Source organism: Aythya fuligula, chromosome 25 (assembly GCF_009819795.1).
Source record: "Aythya fuligula isolate bAytFul2 chromosome 25, bAytFul2.pri, whole genome shotgun sequence".
NCBI lineage: Eukaryota > Metazoa > Chordata > Aves > Anseriformes > Anatidae > Aythya > Aythya fuligula.
In genome coordinates, this window is record NC_045583.1 from 1,856,346 (window position 1) to 1,874,697 (window position 18,352).

General features: G+C 46.6%; 1 long non-coding RNA gene across 1 annotated transcript; it reads left to right on the top strand.

Annotated features, from left to right (window-relative positions):
- Window positions 1-5,088: 5,088 nt before the first annotated feature.
- LOC116498816 lies at window positions 5,089-18,149 on the top strand. The gene is made up of 7 exons (XR_004254197.1): window positions 5,089-5,224; window positions 6,386-6,537; window positions 7,076-7,122; window positions 7,626-7,734; window positions 10,355-10,528; window positions 14,428-14,536; window positions 18,023-18,149. It is a non-coding gene; the product is annotated as an uncharacterized LOC116498816 (long non-coding RNA).
- Window positions 18,150-18,352: the final 203 nt, after the last annotated feature.

Below are 18,352 nucleotides of genomic sequence, written 5' to 3' on the forward strand. Positions count from 1 at the left end.
GAATAATTTGGAAGCGAAAATCATATTTTGAGACAGAGCAGGAGCCCTTGATCTGAAACTAATTTGTTGTCAGAACCAGTTAAGGGATTTTAAGTTGGGCTTCACCCTGAGCAGAATAACGCAATGTAAATACGTAAACCCACAGAGCTGCTCCGCTCTGCCACAACAACTCCTTGCTACTCCAAATCCTCTTTAAAATGGCATGAAAACAGCAAAGGAATTGGTGGGGGTTTGCCGGGCTATTTATTGCCAACGGTTAACACAAATTATTTTGATATTTTTTGTTCAATACGTTATTTACAATTCTGTTTTTTTTTTTTTTTGGTCATTATTTGTCCAGCCAAATGAACAGCAGCATAACGCTCAGTGATGAATTCAGTGTCCCCCACCTTTCAGCCTCAGCTGTACGTAAGTAAATGCTGCCCTTGTTCCCTCGCTTCTGGAATGAATATTGATTGACCAGAGAATCACCCGCATCTTTATTCACAAGCAGCAGAGCTCCCATTTGGCCGAGGTTTCCAGGAAGGAAAAACTGATTGCAGAACCAAGGCTTGGGGGAAAACCTGAGATGAATTTTTCCCAGGCAATGAATAGAGCCGGCAGACACTTCTAATCACTTTCAGTCCCCTCTTAGGGTAGCACAGCAGCATCGGAGCTTGGGCAAGTTAATCCTCGGGCAGGAGGATCCCATGGGCAACAGGGCTCTGCCGGGCTGAACGGTGCCTCTCTGCCAGAGTCACTGCAAAGGTAACGCCTGGGCTGATGGGGATGGATGGCACTTCGCCGTCCTGTGTCAGGTACAGCATTGGCAAGGTGTCAGGGTTCCTCTGCTTGCTGCTGAAGTCGCTGCTCTCTCTGCCTGGAGCCAGGAGCTCCGGTGCAGGACCTCAGCCCGTGAGGCTGCTCTGCAACGCGAGCCGTCCCCGGGCTGTGACAGAGCGGTACGGCTGTCACATCCCTCTGTGTGCTGAGTAAACAGGATCACGTAGGGACGACTTAATTATAAAACCTAATGGCGTCGGACTATTATGATTTGTGGAAAATTGGTTGTTAACTGCGGGAGTTTAAAAAACAAACATTTTTCCCTGACGCTTCCGCTCAGCCACGCTGAACAAACACGTGCTGGGAGATTTAGAAGTGTGACACCTTGTTCAACGCGCTTAAACACCAGGAGTTTGGTTTTGCTGGGCTAACGTGAGTTTGGCTGGCAAACCTGCAGATCCAAGCAGCTTTCCACAAAGCGTAGAGCAGGGCCCGTGGGGAACCTGTCCGAGCCCCCAGGCACCCACAGCTGGCTCCACTGCCGTGAGGACGGCTCCCTACCTCTCCTCCCTCTTTGAAATAAAGCAGAAAACTTCCCACTGGCATCAGCTGGAGTGATGCGTGCTGATGCTCCCAATTAGCCTCCCGGATTCAAGTTTGTATCCAACTAAACGTAGTATTAACGAGAATTAGGTCACTTTTAATTAGCTGTAGTTAACGTAGTTGAGTCTCCTCTCCCAAATACATCACTTCTGATATTAACCATCAAGTAGTCTTTCTCGGAGCAATTATCCCATCAAAACTGGTTGCTCTCCTGGTTAACAGTTTTCATAGTAATGCATTAATTGCCCCTGGCTTACCCACTGTCTAATCAGCAAGGTGGGTATTAGTTTCTGGATGTGATTGATTTCAAGGGACTTAGTGCTTAATTACATTTTAGCAAAGTCTGTTTTGAATCCTTAGAGGAGGGAGACGCTGTCTGTTTGGCTTTGAGCTTATCGTGTTGGAGGGATCTAAGTAACTAAATTATTCCATTCATTCTTAAGCACTCTCGTCACCAGATTGTGGAGTTTTGTCATTTCTGATTCATCTTTGCCCAGAAGAGCTCACCCCAATTGTAGGGTTTGCATTAATAAGTAAGTTTGCTTTAAAAAATAATGATTACATTATATATATCTGCGTGTCATGGATGGATAGAGTGATCTCTCAAAATGTAATTTGTATATCAATCAGTTAACTCAACGCTTTGGGATGAAATGTGCTATATAAATGCAAGACCATAATTTATCTTCTTTCTCCCTGTGTCTCAACATAATTGCACCTTTATTGCCCACTCTCACTCACCAGAAACAAGAGCTGCAAGGCTGGGTCAGAGCAAGTGTCCATCTAACGTGGGGCCAGTCCCTGGCAGTGCTCGTCAGAGGAAGCTACGGAAACCTCGTGGCCAGTTCTGGAATATTTAGAAAAAAAATCAAGGTACCATCACAATAGTTGTGGAGAGTCTGCTTTCCTCCTAGTCCTGCGTGCCCCTTGTATTTGTGTCAGCCCCTGGGCTCAGTAGCCCTTGGTAGCTGGTTTCTCTGCACAGCAGGAACTCATTTCTTTCACTCCGTTTTGCCACTTTCTAATTGTATCGACAATTCCCATTGTGCTTGTACTGTCGTTGTGGCACAAGGAAGGACAAATATATTTCCCTTGACGGTCATTGCTGCTAGTCCAGATGTAAGTTCCTCATACACAAGCTGGGGTAAAAATAGATAACTTTGTTTAAATGAGAAAGGATACAAGCCTTTCAGGACCCTTGGATGAGAGAGAGCACATGGGGGATTTAACCGAAGAAATCCCTTACTGCTGCAAGGACACAGAAAGGCATCTGTGACCTTCCCCTCCTCTACTCCTGCTGTTCTGCCAGCCTGGGGGATGTTGTGGCGTGTTGGAAAAAGGTTTGTGGAGGATGGCGTTGGTGCAGCTGGTGTTCTGGGGCCATTCCCGAGCTATCTCCACCACCTTGCTGCCTCCCAGAGGAGCTGTGCTCAGCGATGCCGGCTGTGCTTCCAGGCTCTTCCCCGCGGAGAGCTGCCGCTATGAATTTTCCAACAGCACAGCCTGTCCCAGTGATGGGCAGGCACCAGCTTCTGGTTCTCCTTTCCTGCTTTTGAAATTAACTTTTGCTGTGACTAGAAGCGTGTTGGTATTCTCTGCCTGCAGCCCCGCAGCAAGAGATCTCCAGCTCACGCCGTGATTCCTAATGATGCGAGCAGCTTGCGGAGGGGGCGAGGGATGCGGGGGGAGCGAGCGTGCTTCTGTGTACAACCTGTAGGAATTTCTTTACAGTTGGGGCCTTTTATGAGAGAGGAGAGGAGTACAGAGAGATCTCTCTGTTCCTGTCACATTTCTGCCACGGGCTTATTATTTCTTCTTAGAAATGGTCCCGTTAATCAAATGTTCTGGGAATGCATGTCATCAGTGGTATGAAAATCGCTGATCTTTATTAAGAAATGATGAAAATTCATTTTTGCCCACAGTGTGCTAGGCCTGACATCAGACGACATTCTCTGCCCGTTTCTAGGCCAACCTGCTTTAAGCAGAATTACATAGGAAAAGGGTAAGAGCAGAATCAGCATGTGCTGAACAACCTGAGAGGGGTGAAGCCAAAGTCTGCGGAGGCAAGTGTAGAGCATGAGAGTCTTAACTCTGCTCACTTGTACTTGAGGTATCAAGCTACTTTCACTGTCATCACTCCCCTTCACCCTGGAATGAGGGTGTTCAGAATTAGTCCAGCTCTGTGTTGAAACCTGGGTTTTCCTACTCTGTGTCGTTTCTGCTCTGTGCTATTCCAGGTGGGTGCTCACACTTCAATTCCCCATGGCTAAATCACTTCAACTAGTTTTAATTTACTTGGATCGAGCAACTAACAGTCACACAAGTGAGGAATACAAGAAGTTAAGCAACCGATGGCAAAGGAAATCATCCCTTTTCTCTGCACAAGTACACATATTTAAAGATTTCTTCTGGCAAAGGCCAGGAAGAGGCTGCACTGAATGCTGCACCAACCTGCAGCACTCTGCGTACCGCGGTGTCGAAGTCGTGTGCCGGCAGCCAAGCATCACGACCACGAGGGTGCTTTGCCCAGCCCCAGCACCATTCTCCACCACTTTGCAGTGGCCACGGCAGCCCCCAGGGACCCAAAAGGGTGCACAGGTGGTGGCCAGGCAGTCGGAGCTCCCCAGGCTTTAGAAATTCAAAGCGTGATCATCGCCAGCCCTCCCTCGTGTAAATACTAACAGGGCTTTCATCTGCCGTGCCTGAGTCGTCAGGTAGTCAGGAGCTAATACCTGATTAAACAACACTCAGCACAGAGAGGCTCATTATGTGGAAGGGAACGGAGGGATACCTGTGGTTGTCTCTGCAGTTTGACTGCATTTTAAAGAACCTGTGGAAGAGGAGGGGCTGGAGAAAGTGTTTTTTCGTACTTGAAAAATGATCAAACTTTGATAACTTCAAGCCAGCTCGAACAGTAGACAGGCAGCTCAGACAAACGTATAAAACATCAAAAGACGTGGAATGGCAAGCAGTGCCTGAGAGCTCCAAATATAGCTTTCTGCAACATAATTCATTCCTGAAACAGAAAGGAGAAACTTTCATAAAGCCTTGTGCTACAGCCTTGTTTTCCACATGCGGGGACTGCAGAGACCTGGGCTTCACTCCGTAAGTGGTCAAATTTGAAAAAGCACTAATTAAATGCATGCATAATATGTTAACGGTAGATATGCTCAACATGATAAAACATTGTAGTTTGCTGAAGAAAGAAAAAAAAAACACACCACAAACAACAAAATGTGGACTTTGAAATTATGGCACAGAAATGCTGTATGTAGAACTGAGCTCTTGATGTTCCTTGTATAAGGTGTTTAATCATTTTATTTGCATTTACAATTAAAATCTAATAGATTTATAGTGCTTTCTGATGAGCAGGGTGCCACCGCTCCTACAATAGCAGCGTGCAGCACAGAGAGGCTCCCAGCAGTCACAGACTTTGTAAAACCTCTCCCGAGGCAGGCAGAAGATGGAGGCCTGACTCCTATCTCCACCGAAGCACATGCTCAGTGGAATCGGAGTCCTGTTGACCTCAATTACTTAAAAAATAAATAAATCAGCAGAACTTGAGAACGTGCTCACAGCTTCCCGTGCCCTTACAGGTCCTGCTCTTCTTTTTTTCTTTTTTTTTTCTCAGCTTGGACTCTGGCCCTGCAGAAGGGCCCTGGGGAGCGTTGCGTGATGCCCAGACCCCTCGCTGCCCCTTTTGGATGAAATTTGCCTCTCTGATGGTGCTGATTGCAACTCATTAGCAGCCAGGGCAGGCAGCAGCATTAGTAATTTCCCAGGCAGAGGGAAGAGCTTGTGCAGGGTCCAACAGCAGCAGGAGGAGCAAAGAAGTGGATAGAGGACCAGATACCCTATGGTATGACAATTATACATCTGACTTTTCTGGAATTACAAGCTAATTTATTCCATCTGACTTGGGCAATCCTTTTCAATAAGCTGTAAATATTACTAATTCATCTGGTTTTCATTTCTGTATCATTAAACAGGAGAAGGTCTCTGGATAAGCAAGTGCATGTAGTAAAAATCTGATTATTAGTTAATGCTAATTAATGTCCACTTAAACTAATTATTAACCGGGTTTAATAACTTGTAATACTGATCTCACTAAATAACCAGAAATTATTGCAGGGGATGCTCAGCTGAGAACTCAATTAACCATGTGCTGCATAGGTCTTCCGTGTGCATTGCATGGCGGTATCCTATGTGCTGGTCATAAACAGCACTTCTGTGCTAATTAATATCTGTATAACTGTTATTAAATCGAAATTAAAGGTTTAATTAGGCTGTTTAAAGCACTGCAATGTATCACTAGCCAAGAGGCAAATGTACTGAAGACAGTTTCTCAGGGGTTTGCTTGGGAAGAGCACCAGTCCCATAAGGACAGGGCAAACCTCTCCTCCAGCACCAGGTCCTGTCATTGGCTGCCCCCAGGGCTCATCCCCCTCTCAGAGAAGGTTTTCAGCAGCGTAAATAGGCCAGACAGGACTGAGCCCGTATTTCTGGAGTAGCCTGGGCATCTCAATCCTGGTGCACAAGCACCACAGCATCTGTTCTGTAACATACCCAGTCTGGACTTCATGCTGGCGAGATTATTTCACAGAAGCCATTAGGAGCACGTAACAGGGAATTAGGGAGCTTTCATCAGAAAGCTTCTACAATGATAGTTTCTTGTTCTATTGGTGTGATTGTTAAATATACAAATTATGTGAAGATAAAAAAAAAAAAAATCATTAAAATGCAATTATTTCAGCAATGTAAGTTTATGGCTATGTAAGTACATTAAAAGACCAACTTTGTAGGTCTTTATGTGCTTAATAAAACTGAATAATTTGCTAAAATAATCTTTGGTGGCAGTAGCAAGTAAATTTTGTATTTCCATTTGACTTGAAGCATATTCCAGGTATATTAACAAAAGATTACTGCATTTTAAACCATATGTCCCCATACTGGGTGTGAAGAACAACAGGGAAAAACAAAAAGAGAGAATGATGTGTGCATAATCTCTTCTGCATACCAGTATTGCAGGTTGAAACTGTCGCTAATGGAAAGTTGTTCAACCAAAGATGGAGAAGGGCAGGAAAGCCCCGAAGCACACCTTGTCATCAGGCTGTTTGCAGCTCTTCCTGCCTTCGCCCTTCTACGTCACTGAGACACGCAAGATGCAAACAGGTGAGCAGTGGTTGTAGGAGGCTGAGAGCAGCACCACTGATGGGGGCCGCTGTCTGTGCCATCCAAACCAATGGCAATGATCGGGTCCATGTAATGGTGACAAAAGCTTGTGATTGTTTTTAAAGCAAAAAGCAGAAAGAAATCATAACTCTTGTCCCTACTGCACGAGGCAGAAGCATGTGGCAAGAGGAAAAGTGCAAAAAAGATGTTTTTATTTCTCCATGCAGCATTTTCGGAGAAGTTGGCTGTAAAATTTCATTAGCTGTTAATCATTTAACAAGCAGTGTGGCATTTCCAAGTCAAATGTAACCCAGGATAAATAAATACATTGTGGTGAGACTACAGCTTTGTGTTCATCCTTGTATGAAAGGCAATTATAAAGCATTCACATTGCCTCAATCTATAAAACCTGCAATTCACCACTGTTAATAGAGATTACAGTGTGTTCCCTGGTCATATTTTAGAGAGCAACACCAATCCCGGTATTTATTTCTGCATACCAATGTGGGTATAAATATAAGGATCTGTCTCTTTGCAGCCAACTGGAGGAGGAATAGACGAATGGAAAGTGATGGAAAAGTGGAGGTACGTTAATGCAGTAAGAAAAAACGTGCAAGGCCCCCCTGCTCCTCTTTAAATTGAAATGGGATAAAAATCTGCACACTCAAACCTTCTTCTTTGCTTTTTTCTAATGTGCTGACTGAGAAATGGACAGTTCAGACCCCCTCCTGAAGCCCCCGTGCTAAGCAGCACCTCCTCAGCACCTGGCCTCATTTTAATCCTTTTTCATTCTCCTTCTCCCAGGATGAAAGAGGAGAAGTTGTTCTCTGATCAGATTCATTTGTTATGAGCAGAAGTTGCTCAGATAGGGCCCTATTTTCCAGAAAGTGGTTTCCCCTGCGAACATGTGTCTCAATGTCAGTACAGCCATTAAAAGGCCTTGTAGCACAATAGAAAACATTCATTGCAAAATCCAAATGCTCATTAAAATACTGAAAGGTGCTTAACAATCTGTAATGGTGCTTCTTGCACTCCTCTGCCAGTTTCAGCTCTTATTTTGACTTCTCTCTGTCCTTGTTCCTCTGCAGTGAGACAACTCAGGGCATTTTACCACCGCCTACATTACCTTGTGATGGCAGATGTTGAACGTGGCCAAAGCTGCTGTTGGGGGCTGCCTGGGAGCGAACGGGGGTGAAGGTACCCAAAACCACCGTGATGTTTATCCCCTTCAGGAGACGTTCTTCCTTTTCCATTCCCCATTCAGCACTCTTTTTCCCCACCCAGCTCGTCTTTGACTTCATTTTGTTTATATAGTAATGAAGGCAATAAAGCAGTGCTGAGAGATGATATATCGAACGTCCCCATCGTTAGGGATTAGAGGACTTTATGGTGAAGCAGATTATTACTTAAATATCAGCGTGTTTGTGGTTGAATAATTGCTATACATGAAATCCTTTTCAATCAGCAGCCTGTGCTGAAAATGTCATGCATCATAAAGAGAGGTTTTTAACCTGGCGCTTTTGCCGCTATCCCTGGAGATGGTACAAGGAATCAATAATAAATTTAAGACCTGGCAGGTTTCAGGCTGCTTGAGCTCCTGAAATCAGAAACCCCCATTACCTGAGACACAAAACTCTAAGAATAAGCAAACGCCAATGAAAATGTTGTTTCCGCATTCATTTCACTTGAGGATAAAAGGCACAAAAGGCTGAGATTAATGTCCCACTTCTCGCATCCACCCTTGCAGGTATATAGGAGGTGCAGACTGAAAGAAACCTTTGCAAATTATGATTATTCTGGCTTGTCTGCAGAAGATAAACGTGCTTGGTACAAAAACAGTTCGAGCGGCTGGCAGACAGGCTGTCAGACTGAGGGCTGGCAGAAATGAAAAGCAGAGGGGTTGTGCTTTCCAAACGCTTTAGAAAGGACTAGGCACCTCAAAAGCCATATTTCCAAGTGCTCAGGAGCTCAGGCAGGTATTAGATATATATTTAGCTCCATCTTCATAAGTAGTCTGACATTTTATGCAGGGAATCTCGTTAAGCTTGGGGAAACGAGACCAAGTACGTGTACTTGAGCACACAGAAACACTGAAGCAGTTGTGCTTAAAGGCACAAGAGGATTCGTGTGTGTGAGCGTCAGGATATAGCTCCAAATAGAAGATTTATCAGGTATGACTGTTTAACAGAAAGGAGAGGGAAAATGAGAGAGACGCGTAAGATTGGGGATCAATATAACTCTGAGAAGTGTGTGGGTCTGTGCACGTGACAGTAAATGGGAGCTGTCAGCCAGGAAAGCACAGCCTGTTTGTTTCAGCAGGTACCCATTTTCTGCTCCTTTTTATTTTCCTTTATGCTATTTGTGGTCTCTTAAACCTGGGAGACGATCATTCAAAGCTTTTTTTCTTTTCTTAACTGGAACACCTGCATTCCTAATACATCCCTGTTAGCTCTCCCGTGGGTGCCACCGGTCCTTTCCCTCCCCGCTGCGGGTCTGGGCAGCTCCATCGGCCGTGGCCTTTGCTCCGTGGCCATCAGTATTCCAGAGGAGCTCACCCAGGGATGTCAGAGAAATGTCTTAACCACTTTAAGCTGTTTTAAGAATAAAGAGAAAAACCAGGAGCTACGAGTTACTAATGCATCTCATCCAGGCTGTAACCTTGCTGGTTAAAGCCAAGGTTGCAGCACGCAAACACCAGGAGCCCATTCAGCATTGCTGGGAGCTGTTTCCTATTCCTCTCTTCCTCTTACTGATTTATATTATTGCTGAGGAACAAAGTGTTAAAAGTAAATCAATAAATTGCAGCGAGGCTGTCTGTGGCCAGCAGCAGCTCTTTGTCATGTTGCAGCGTAGGGGCATGCAGCAGCCCAGGACTAGGTGCCGGTGCGATGCTGGGGCCGTGCAGTGCTGGAGATGTGCAGTGCTGGATGTGTGATGCTGGAGCTGCAGCTTCTGCTTCATCCAAAACCCACGGCCATGTGCGCGCTGCGCTGCAGACAGCAGAAAAGATCTGAAGGCATCTGGAGTGGTGCTTCCAAAAATAGCTTATTGACATTAACAGGCCAGATCAAAGCAGGAAGGGCTGGAAAACAGCCCAGATGAAAGAACACGTAAAAGGTAGGGTGAAATAAGGCTGGTCAGGGAAGGACGAGTGGGCAGGCAGAAGGGAGTTCACCAAGCACAAGGCGTTGGTACGGGAACTGCTTTGGCTGTGGGGAGCAAAATACAAGCCCAGGAGAGGTGAGGCAAAGGCTTCTGAGGATGCCTTTGGCTGGGAGAGAGGCTTCTCTGTGAGCCCACAGTGTATTTACTGCTGCTGCCTACCTGCTGCTTTCCAAGGGTGGGGACAGAAAGTCATTTGGCAAAATGAGTCAGTAATTTCTTCTTGGAGCCCATCTAGCTCACAGTTCAAAGGCTGCTGCAGCCCAGCTCTCCAGTGTGAGAGGTGCCCAACAGCAGCATGGGCACCTTGGGAGCTCCCCCAGCATCCTCACAGTCATCCCGGTACCCTCCAGGGTTTCTCTCACTGCTTTTCTTCCCTTGTAGCACTGAGAAAATGACCTCTAGTGCTTGACTCTACACATTCAGCAAGGGTGTTGGGATCCTAGGGGCTCTGGAAATTATACAGTGGTTGAAAGCTTGCTCTTGCCACTCCTTCCCCAAAATTCCTGTCCTTTTTAAACCCAGAGCAAAACAATTTAAATAGATCAAGACTTGCTTCCAGCCTAGCTTGCAGTGTGACTTTCCCCAAAATAGAGGACGTTGTTTCAAAATACATTATGCCGTGTCATTTGTTCAGATTCTTTTCCATTGACAGACGTCAGCCCAGACAGATAGCCCTCCCTGCTCCATCCGCTGGCATCAATCTGCACTGAAGTCGGTGCTGCACGCAGCCGAGGCTCTGACCTTCACCTTGCAGCACCACGGAGGCACCGACACCCAAGCACTCTGATCGCATCTGAGGAAGCCAGAAGTCTGGAAGTATGGAAAGGTAAGGACAGAGAGGTTAATGGTACTGCTGACACCCTGTTCAGCAGCAGAAATTGGCACAGGTAGGATGCTCGGACACACAGACACAGCACTCAGACCTGCATCCCCCCTGCTTGAACTCAGCCCTGGGCACCAGTGCTGAGGGTCCAGCCCCGAGCTGGCTGTGGCACGTTGCAGGGGACAGACATTTCCTGCCTTGGTGTGCAGATCTGAGTATCTCATTCTTGGGAGTTAGATGCTGTTCAGGCCAAGCTATTGTTGACTCCTTCCACCCAGCACGGTTTTCATTTCTGTCCTCCCTGATTACTTGAATTTGACAGCTCTTATTCATCCTCTCTCTGTGGCCAGAAACCTTGGCATCTAGCTCCGTGCTTTTTCTCCTGAGGATGGTATTAATTAGACACTAAAGCCGTCTCCACGAGACTGTCTCAGGAAATCTTCCCAGCCGCTGACCTGTGCTGGCCCTGGTGTGCCGTGACCCCGGCAGCTTCTGGTCCGGGGACAAACCAGAGCACACTGCCAGGGAGCTGCAGCCAGAGCTGTCCCTGCTGCCCTGGGTGCAGCACCAGGGTGGCCAGAGAAATCAGCAGGAATGGGGTTTGCAGAGCGCTCAGGACAAGAGCAGGTGCTGGTACTGGCCAGGCCCGATGACGCCGCTTCCCTGTCTGTGTTTGGACGCGGGCTGTGAGCCCCAGCCCTGGGCCCAGAGCTGCTCAGCTTCCTCAGCCCTGGCTGAATTCAGCCCTTGGTCTGATGCATTGCAGCCTTCTTGAGCATTACAAATCCAAATGGCTTTTGAGACTTAGTGATCTCATGATAATGAATGCTTACATGGATTTTCAAGTGACTTTTGTATTCCTTTCGATTGATTACAAGCATCCGATAGTTTAGCTATACCATGCTCAAATCCCACAGTTATTTTCACCTTTAGAAAAAAAAAAGGCTGTGAGAATATTTTCATTTTTAACGTTTCTTTGATATTTCAGCTCTTCGCACCCGTAAGTCAAAAAGAAATGCTGAGCTATATTCATCTCACTGCACTGCTTGAGAGGAGAGCTTAGTTTTATACACAAGTATTTTGTTAAATGTACCAAAAAAGAGGCAATCCAAAGCCTTATCTCATTTGAATCATGGTCCATTGTCCTTTGTTACAGGGAGCAAAACCATAGGCTGAGTTGGTGCTTAATACAACAGCAAGTAAAAGGAAGGAGGGGAGAGAGGCACAACAGAGCAAATGGGCTGTCAGAGATGCGGTCCTGTTTCTGCCTCATGCAGTAACAAACTTGGTGCATCCCGCAGCGCTCAGTTAAGATCATAAGGGACGTTGCAGCAGAAATCACAAGGAATGAGGGCCAGCTGGGGAACAGCCATCAAGAACTGTATAAGAATGAAGAATTTTCATTTCCAATTTCATAACTGTCATAAAAATAGAATATGTACAGACGTCTGAGGGACTTAGGGTGGTCTTATTGCTTACCGCAGGCAAACAAAGAGATTATTCCATATAACTAGATTCAGCTTGGGATGTCTGCCTGTTTTGTTCTGGAAATATTCAGAACTTTTACCCAGCAGAGTACTTTAGCCTTTTGTATTTGGTGCATTTGGAAAATCAATTGGCAACATTTCACAAGGCAAACACTGGTGGTTTTTTTTCAGTTTGCTTGCAGATTTTCCTCAGTTCTTAAAAACCTAAGTGCATGCAGACTTCTATTTTTTGGTGGTGGCTGTATACACGTGCACACCCATACTGCTCTGTGCAGAGGCTATTGCAGGTACTGGGCGTTCGTGTCTGGAAGCAGAACAGATCTTTAAGTAGCAGAGCTTGTGAAGGCACACCAAGAAAGCAGTCTGATCTAATCGGTTCACATGGCATCAACTTTTTGTGTTGTTTAATATCTCCCTGAGGGGCATGCCCCTCATAAGGCTCAACAAGTCTTGGAAATATAAAGACAAAGCCCTCTCTTTCCTCCAGCAAGATGTTGCTGCTATTTAAGGTCTATTATGCTCCCTCTGCTCACACATTGCTACCATTAGTGTTATAAATGGGCTGGGCATACAGAGAAGAGAAGAGACCCCCAGGGTAGCAATTACTAGAACTGAATTGTCTGATGCAAAAGGCAGCATTACCCTGGTGTAATTTGATCATAAAATAAATTGCATTGCCCATAAACTTGCTGAATGGTAGAGTTTCCCCCACAGTTGTTTCCATGCATTTGGAGCCAGAAGTACTGCAGGGAAACAGCCCAGCTCTGGCCTGCTGTGGCCACAGCGGTACCGAGGCTCCAAGGAAAACTGTCACAGAATATGAACAAATGAATATTCATAATGAGATTAAACTCATTGTTGACTTGGTGCCAGTGCTAATCTTCCCCAAACAGGCCTGGGTGAAAATCATGTGGAAAAACGCACCTGTACACTAGAGCACGACTCCTGGGTCTCCTGCATGAAGGTTTTGCCAGCTGCAGGTGCTGGATCCGCTGTCCGGGAGCCCCCACACCTGAAGAAGGTGCTCATGAGCCAGAGAGGAGCTGAGCATCCTGGTGGTCCAGCCCAGCAGCCCCAGCCCCTTGCCCCCACCCACGCTGGAAGCGTCGGCTTGTTGGGGTCTCTGTTGGCCAGGTGGGCAATGGGTTTGATTACAGGGCTCCTTCCAGGCAGGTAAGTAACAGGCAATCTCCGTAACATGATTCTGGAGCTGTTTTATAGTCTCAACAGGTTTGAAGCAGGTCAGCATTTGCATGGGAAACACTCGGGGAGAGCAGTAAGAAGTGGCACCGCTCCCCCCATGTTGAAGCCAGGCTCAGTGCTGTGCTGGGAGACACAGAAGTCAGGGGACAAGAAGATGGATTTGTTTCCTATCTAGGGCATTTGACAATTGAATCAAATTGCTGACAATTTTAAGATATATTTTACATGCCAGTTCCCATTCTGGGGACAACAGGCTCTGTCGATTTCTGTTTATGGCCTCTGGATCTGTGTTAAAAGAAGGATGCCTGCACTCACTTGATTGAAAAAAAAACAGAGGAGGAGGTCACAGCAGGAGCAGTGATGAGGAATTTACTCTCAGACATGCAGCAGTGCTGTAAGTCTGACCACGTAACAGCCCCATTTCTTGGAAGCAATATGAAAAATCACATAATGCAGCAGCAGAGAGAAAATCACAGTCCACAGAGAGATGTAAATCCAAGAAGAGTTTGATCTTGATACCACTCGATGGTGAGATTTTTAAGTAAAAGCAGTCATTGTTGATGAAGTTTTGCTGCAAACCATGAAAAAGGAGGGTCAAGAGCTTGCCAGGAGAAGATATCATCATGAATAAATAAATAAACCTGAGTGAAGCCAAGAGATCTAAAGCATCTGAAATTTCCGTAGCACTGATCACAGGGCTTCACCGCCGTGTGCTTGATCTGCCAGTATAAGCTTAAAATGAGAACAGCCTACAAACTGAAGAATACGCATTTGCCTAAAAAACTATGTCACGCATTTGAAAAGATCACACATGTTAATTACAAATGTCGCCAGCTTCCTTTTACAGAGTGGGTAGAACTCTTGTACCGAGCTTTTATTGTAGAATTCCCAAGAGTTAATGCCCCAAATGCCCACGGCGTTAGCTTGGTGGCTTGATTGTTAAAGGTAGGAAATCCACCCCCTTCTGCCTGATGCAGGCTCTCGGTGATGCTGCTTTCTGTGCTGGATGCTTGTGCTGAGTGCCCAGGGGCTGCTGGCGAGGCCGTTCCCAGCAGGATGGAGAAGGAAGGGCTGTCCCCGCGACGGAGAGGAGCAGATCTGACTGACCAAGAAATGGAGTGAGAATACCAATAAACTGCTAGGTTTAAAATGAATCTACATGATTTACCATCCCATACTTGCCAGAAAGGTCATTTTTTCCCTTCTTTCTAGGTATTCCAGGTTGAGCGTGGGGACCAGAAACCAGGGGTGTGCGTCCCTCCCATGCACGGCCACCGAATTGCAGCACCTTCTCTTCCCCAGCTGTGACTTTCCCTGACAGGTATTGGATATTACACAACATTTAATTTTCTGCTTTCTCATCTATAAAAAGCTGCTAGTTTGGGAGATTTGGAAGCACAAACTTTGTATTTTTTTGAGGCTTATTCATTACTATTTTACAAATACCCAGCTGCGGGTATCATTTGGTGCTGTAATGCAATGCACAGTTACCGTGGCCATGAGCAAACTGAGCAGTGTGTGGAATAAGCAATTTCACACAGAATGCACATACACTGCACGTTTAATAACCGACAGGTTGTTTGCTGCAGATCCAGGCTAAAAGCTCCCATGTTGTACCACTTGCCCCTCTTCTGACAGTTGAGCTACACAAACATCCCATCTGTTGCTGTGTAATTATACCTCGACGCACACATTTTTCATAGTTTTGTGAATGTTTTCTACATTGAACTGAAAGCCCTCTATTTCAGCAATTAGCTTGAACCACTTAGTTTCTTTTATAATGCCAGCCTATGCCTTCAAAGTGCCAGGCCATGAGCTGATGGCAAAATCAAGCTGCAATAAATTAAAGAGACATGTAGCTTAAATAAGAAGCAGAATGGCAAGAGGGGGATCTTAGCTGGGAATACAGCAAAAGCCCCAGTCCTGACTACCTTGTTCTACGGTTTTCTCCCACAGAAGTGCCCGTGCTCATCACTTCCCAGAATCAGGCATTGTCGTGACCCCACTTTACAATATGTGCTAAATTACCAAATGTTTGTTCCTGGTGATTTGTCCAATTTTTCTCAGAAATGACAGCACAATATCCAAGGAGCGTACTCCAGCCATACGGTACTGAGCTGTGGGTCTCAGCTCTCACTGCTTGCAGCCTCGTGGCCATCACGGAGAGGAAACCTCTGGGGGGGAGGCAGCGATCTGCTGGGAGCCAGGGAGAGCCTGGGAGGCCACCAGAAGCTGCCACAGGAGGACAGGAAGGCTGCAGGAAAGCAGTGCTTCGATAATTCGAAGGTCCTTTGGTGACAGACTAACTCCCTAGGGCTATGGGGAGATATGTGAGAGCTGGAGAGATGATTTGGGGGAAAAATTCATCATTTATATAACCAACACTCCCATCAGTGGGGGCAATAGTATGTTCGTCTCCGTTCTCATATTTGTTTATTTGTCACAAATTTAATAAATCATCAGGATTAATAAATTCACTCAGAAGTTGCATCCAAGTTAGCCACGAGATAAAATAAATGCTATTGGGAAATCCAATTAGAAACAAAGATGCAATAATTATATAAGAACATAATCCCATCTTTGCAGAAGCCGGACAGGTGCAGAATTTCAAACCTCTTTGCCATGGTAAACCATTAGATTACATGCAGTCAAATGGGATTTACAGCTATAAATTCAAGCATTCAGACTTATCCGAAGGTAGTGGTGGAATAACGATTGCTCAAGACAAGCCCAAAGATAAACACGCTTTCGGGGTCACAGGCAGGAGACCTGAGCTTATTAAAGTATGCTCTAATACTTTTCAAGTTATTTTCCTTTTTGTGGTGCACTGTGTACGGCATGAATTCAGAGGCTTAGAAATTCTGTTATTTTTATAGAGATGCTACTAAATCTGTTGACCCTGAACAGGTACTGCAAGCAGAGATTTAAAAAAAAAAAAAAAAAAAAAAGGTAAGAGAAAGAAATGAAAAGGTTTCAGATCTTTGAAAATAGATCATGGCAAATCTTCTAAGAGCCGAGTGTCTTATCTGTCACAGGCCTGTGTATAATAAGCCCTGGTGCTGAGCACACTGCACTTGCCTGCTGGAAACGCTGCTGTGCCTCGGGGAGCTGGGCGGAGGTGGCACGTGGGTGCTGCACGAGGCAGGTTACGTCCACGTGTGGCCAGGAGATTTCTGTGCATTGGGTTTTTGGGTGCACGGAGCAGGCAGGCTGAGGGCACACCGCACCACGAGCTGCTGCTGGCACCGGCTGAGGTTTTGGGCAGCTTCACCAACGGGCTGCTGCCCACCGTGCCATCCGATGAGACCCTGGCAGCAGCCAGAAGGTGGAAGAGTTGTTGGCCGCGGTCTGGCTTCAGTAATCTGAAGGATGAAGGAACTGGGAGAAGCCTCTGCATGCTCTTTGCGGGGCTGGCAGGATGCTCCGTATTTTTTTTCCAGTGGTTTTGACCCCAAAATATTTGCACCTTTTTTTTTCCCCAACTTTTACATCGTTTCTTCTGAGGTTGAGGAAACGCAATACAATATTTTGCCGCAGGTTTGCAACCACACTGACAGGAAAATAACCGGCAGCAGCTGGCGTTTGTAGTGCCCGCAGGCAGAGGTTTGCTGGCAGCTGAGGGGCAGCCCCCGAGCCCTGCCCAGGCCCACGTGCAGCTACGCCAGGAGAAGAGCAGACTGGCTGCGGCGCTATTACCTCCTGCTCCTCCATGCCAGTTTTCTGATTAATAACATCCCAAGCCACTTGATGCACTATTGATTCTGAATTCAGTAAGAACTGGCGGCTGCTGGCAAGGCCACTTCGTTTTTCCCCAGAAAAGCAAGGCAGCAGCACCACGGCGGCTCCTGGGCACCCTGGGGCACCCTTGGGTCCCCCTGCCCTGGGTGCTGCTCCCAGGCGGCCCTGCACCAAGGCAAAGCCCCAGCTCGGTTCCTCGGGGACCCAAGTGCAGGGATTTTGCCCCAAAAAAGCAGCACAGCCCTGTGGACCTCTCCTGTGCCAACCAGAACAGTTGTCTGCTGAGTTCTGAAAGCAGAGCAAGGACAAGGTGGGGTTGGTTGGTTATTTCTTCTTTCCTCAGAACCTGGCTTTTCAGGTTCTTTTCAGAACACGGAGTCAAAGCTTTTCCCATAAAGATAGTTTGTGGGTGTTTTTAGACTCCAGTAAATCTAATGCCAAGAAAGAGAAATTGCTGGTTTCCTCCATCCCCACTGCACTGAGACTCATTTGTGGAGAGGCAAAGGGAAAGGTATGAGAGAGGCTGAGGCACTTCAGTGGGCTGTAGGGAATAGGAAACCCGACCAATAAACAAAAGCTGCTCAGTCCTACTAACAACCTAGGAAGGGAAGGCAATAATGTAACAGCGAGCAGAAGGCAGCTCAGAAAGAGTGGAGAAGCCAAGAAATACCGAGCTTTGATCCAGAGAGAATATCTCAACAAACACGCCATGCTTTGCAAATATTCACTGCTTGCAGTAGCCAAAACACACGGCAAGGGAGGGGTGAGGAGCACGTCCCCAGCACGCCGGGGTGGGCAGCAGGAAGGGTTGGTGGGCTTGGAGATAGAGAGCATGGGTCGTCTGGCTCGTCACACAGGCACAGGCATCCTTTTCAAAGTCAAAACTTGAGCTAAACGCAGCTTGCCACAGGATCTGTCTCCAGTGGCACCTCTGAACAACACCAAGGCAGCTCCTCAAAGTGTTATCTCTACAACATGCACCTGAGCAGGGGAGAATATGAGGCATTTGCTTCTTATAACAAGGACGGGAAACAACAAAGTATGTTTTTTTTTTCCCTGTTTCTGGCAGAGAGCTGCATTCACTTAGGATTTTCCAACAGCAGCAAAGCAACGATCGGGGAAGAGAGAGACGCGACTCGAAGTGCTGCTGTGGGCGAACCCAAAGCTCCGAGCGTCCTGCACAGCGAGGATGGATGCGGCCCAGGTGTGCCCCCTTTGCCTGGTTACAGGGGTGGGAAGCAGCAGACCCCCCCCTTTCCCCATGTTTCACTGGGGCTGTGAGGGCTTCGCCCCACACACCCTGCACCGAGTGACACTACGGGCACGTACAGGTCTGGTGAGCCAGGAATTAATGGGAAAACAAGGAATAAACATGCAAACGGGAAAGAGTATGCGGCCA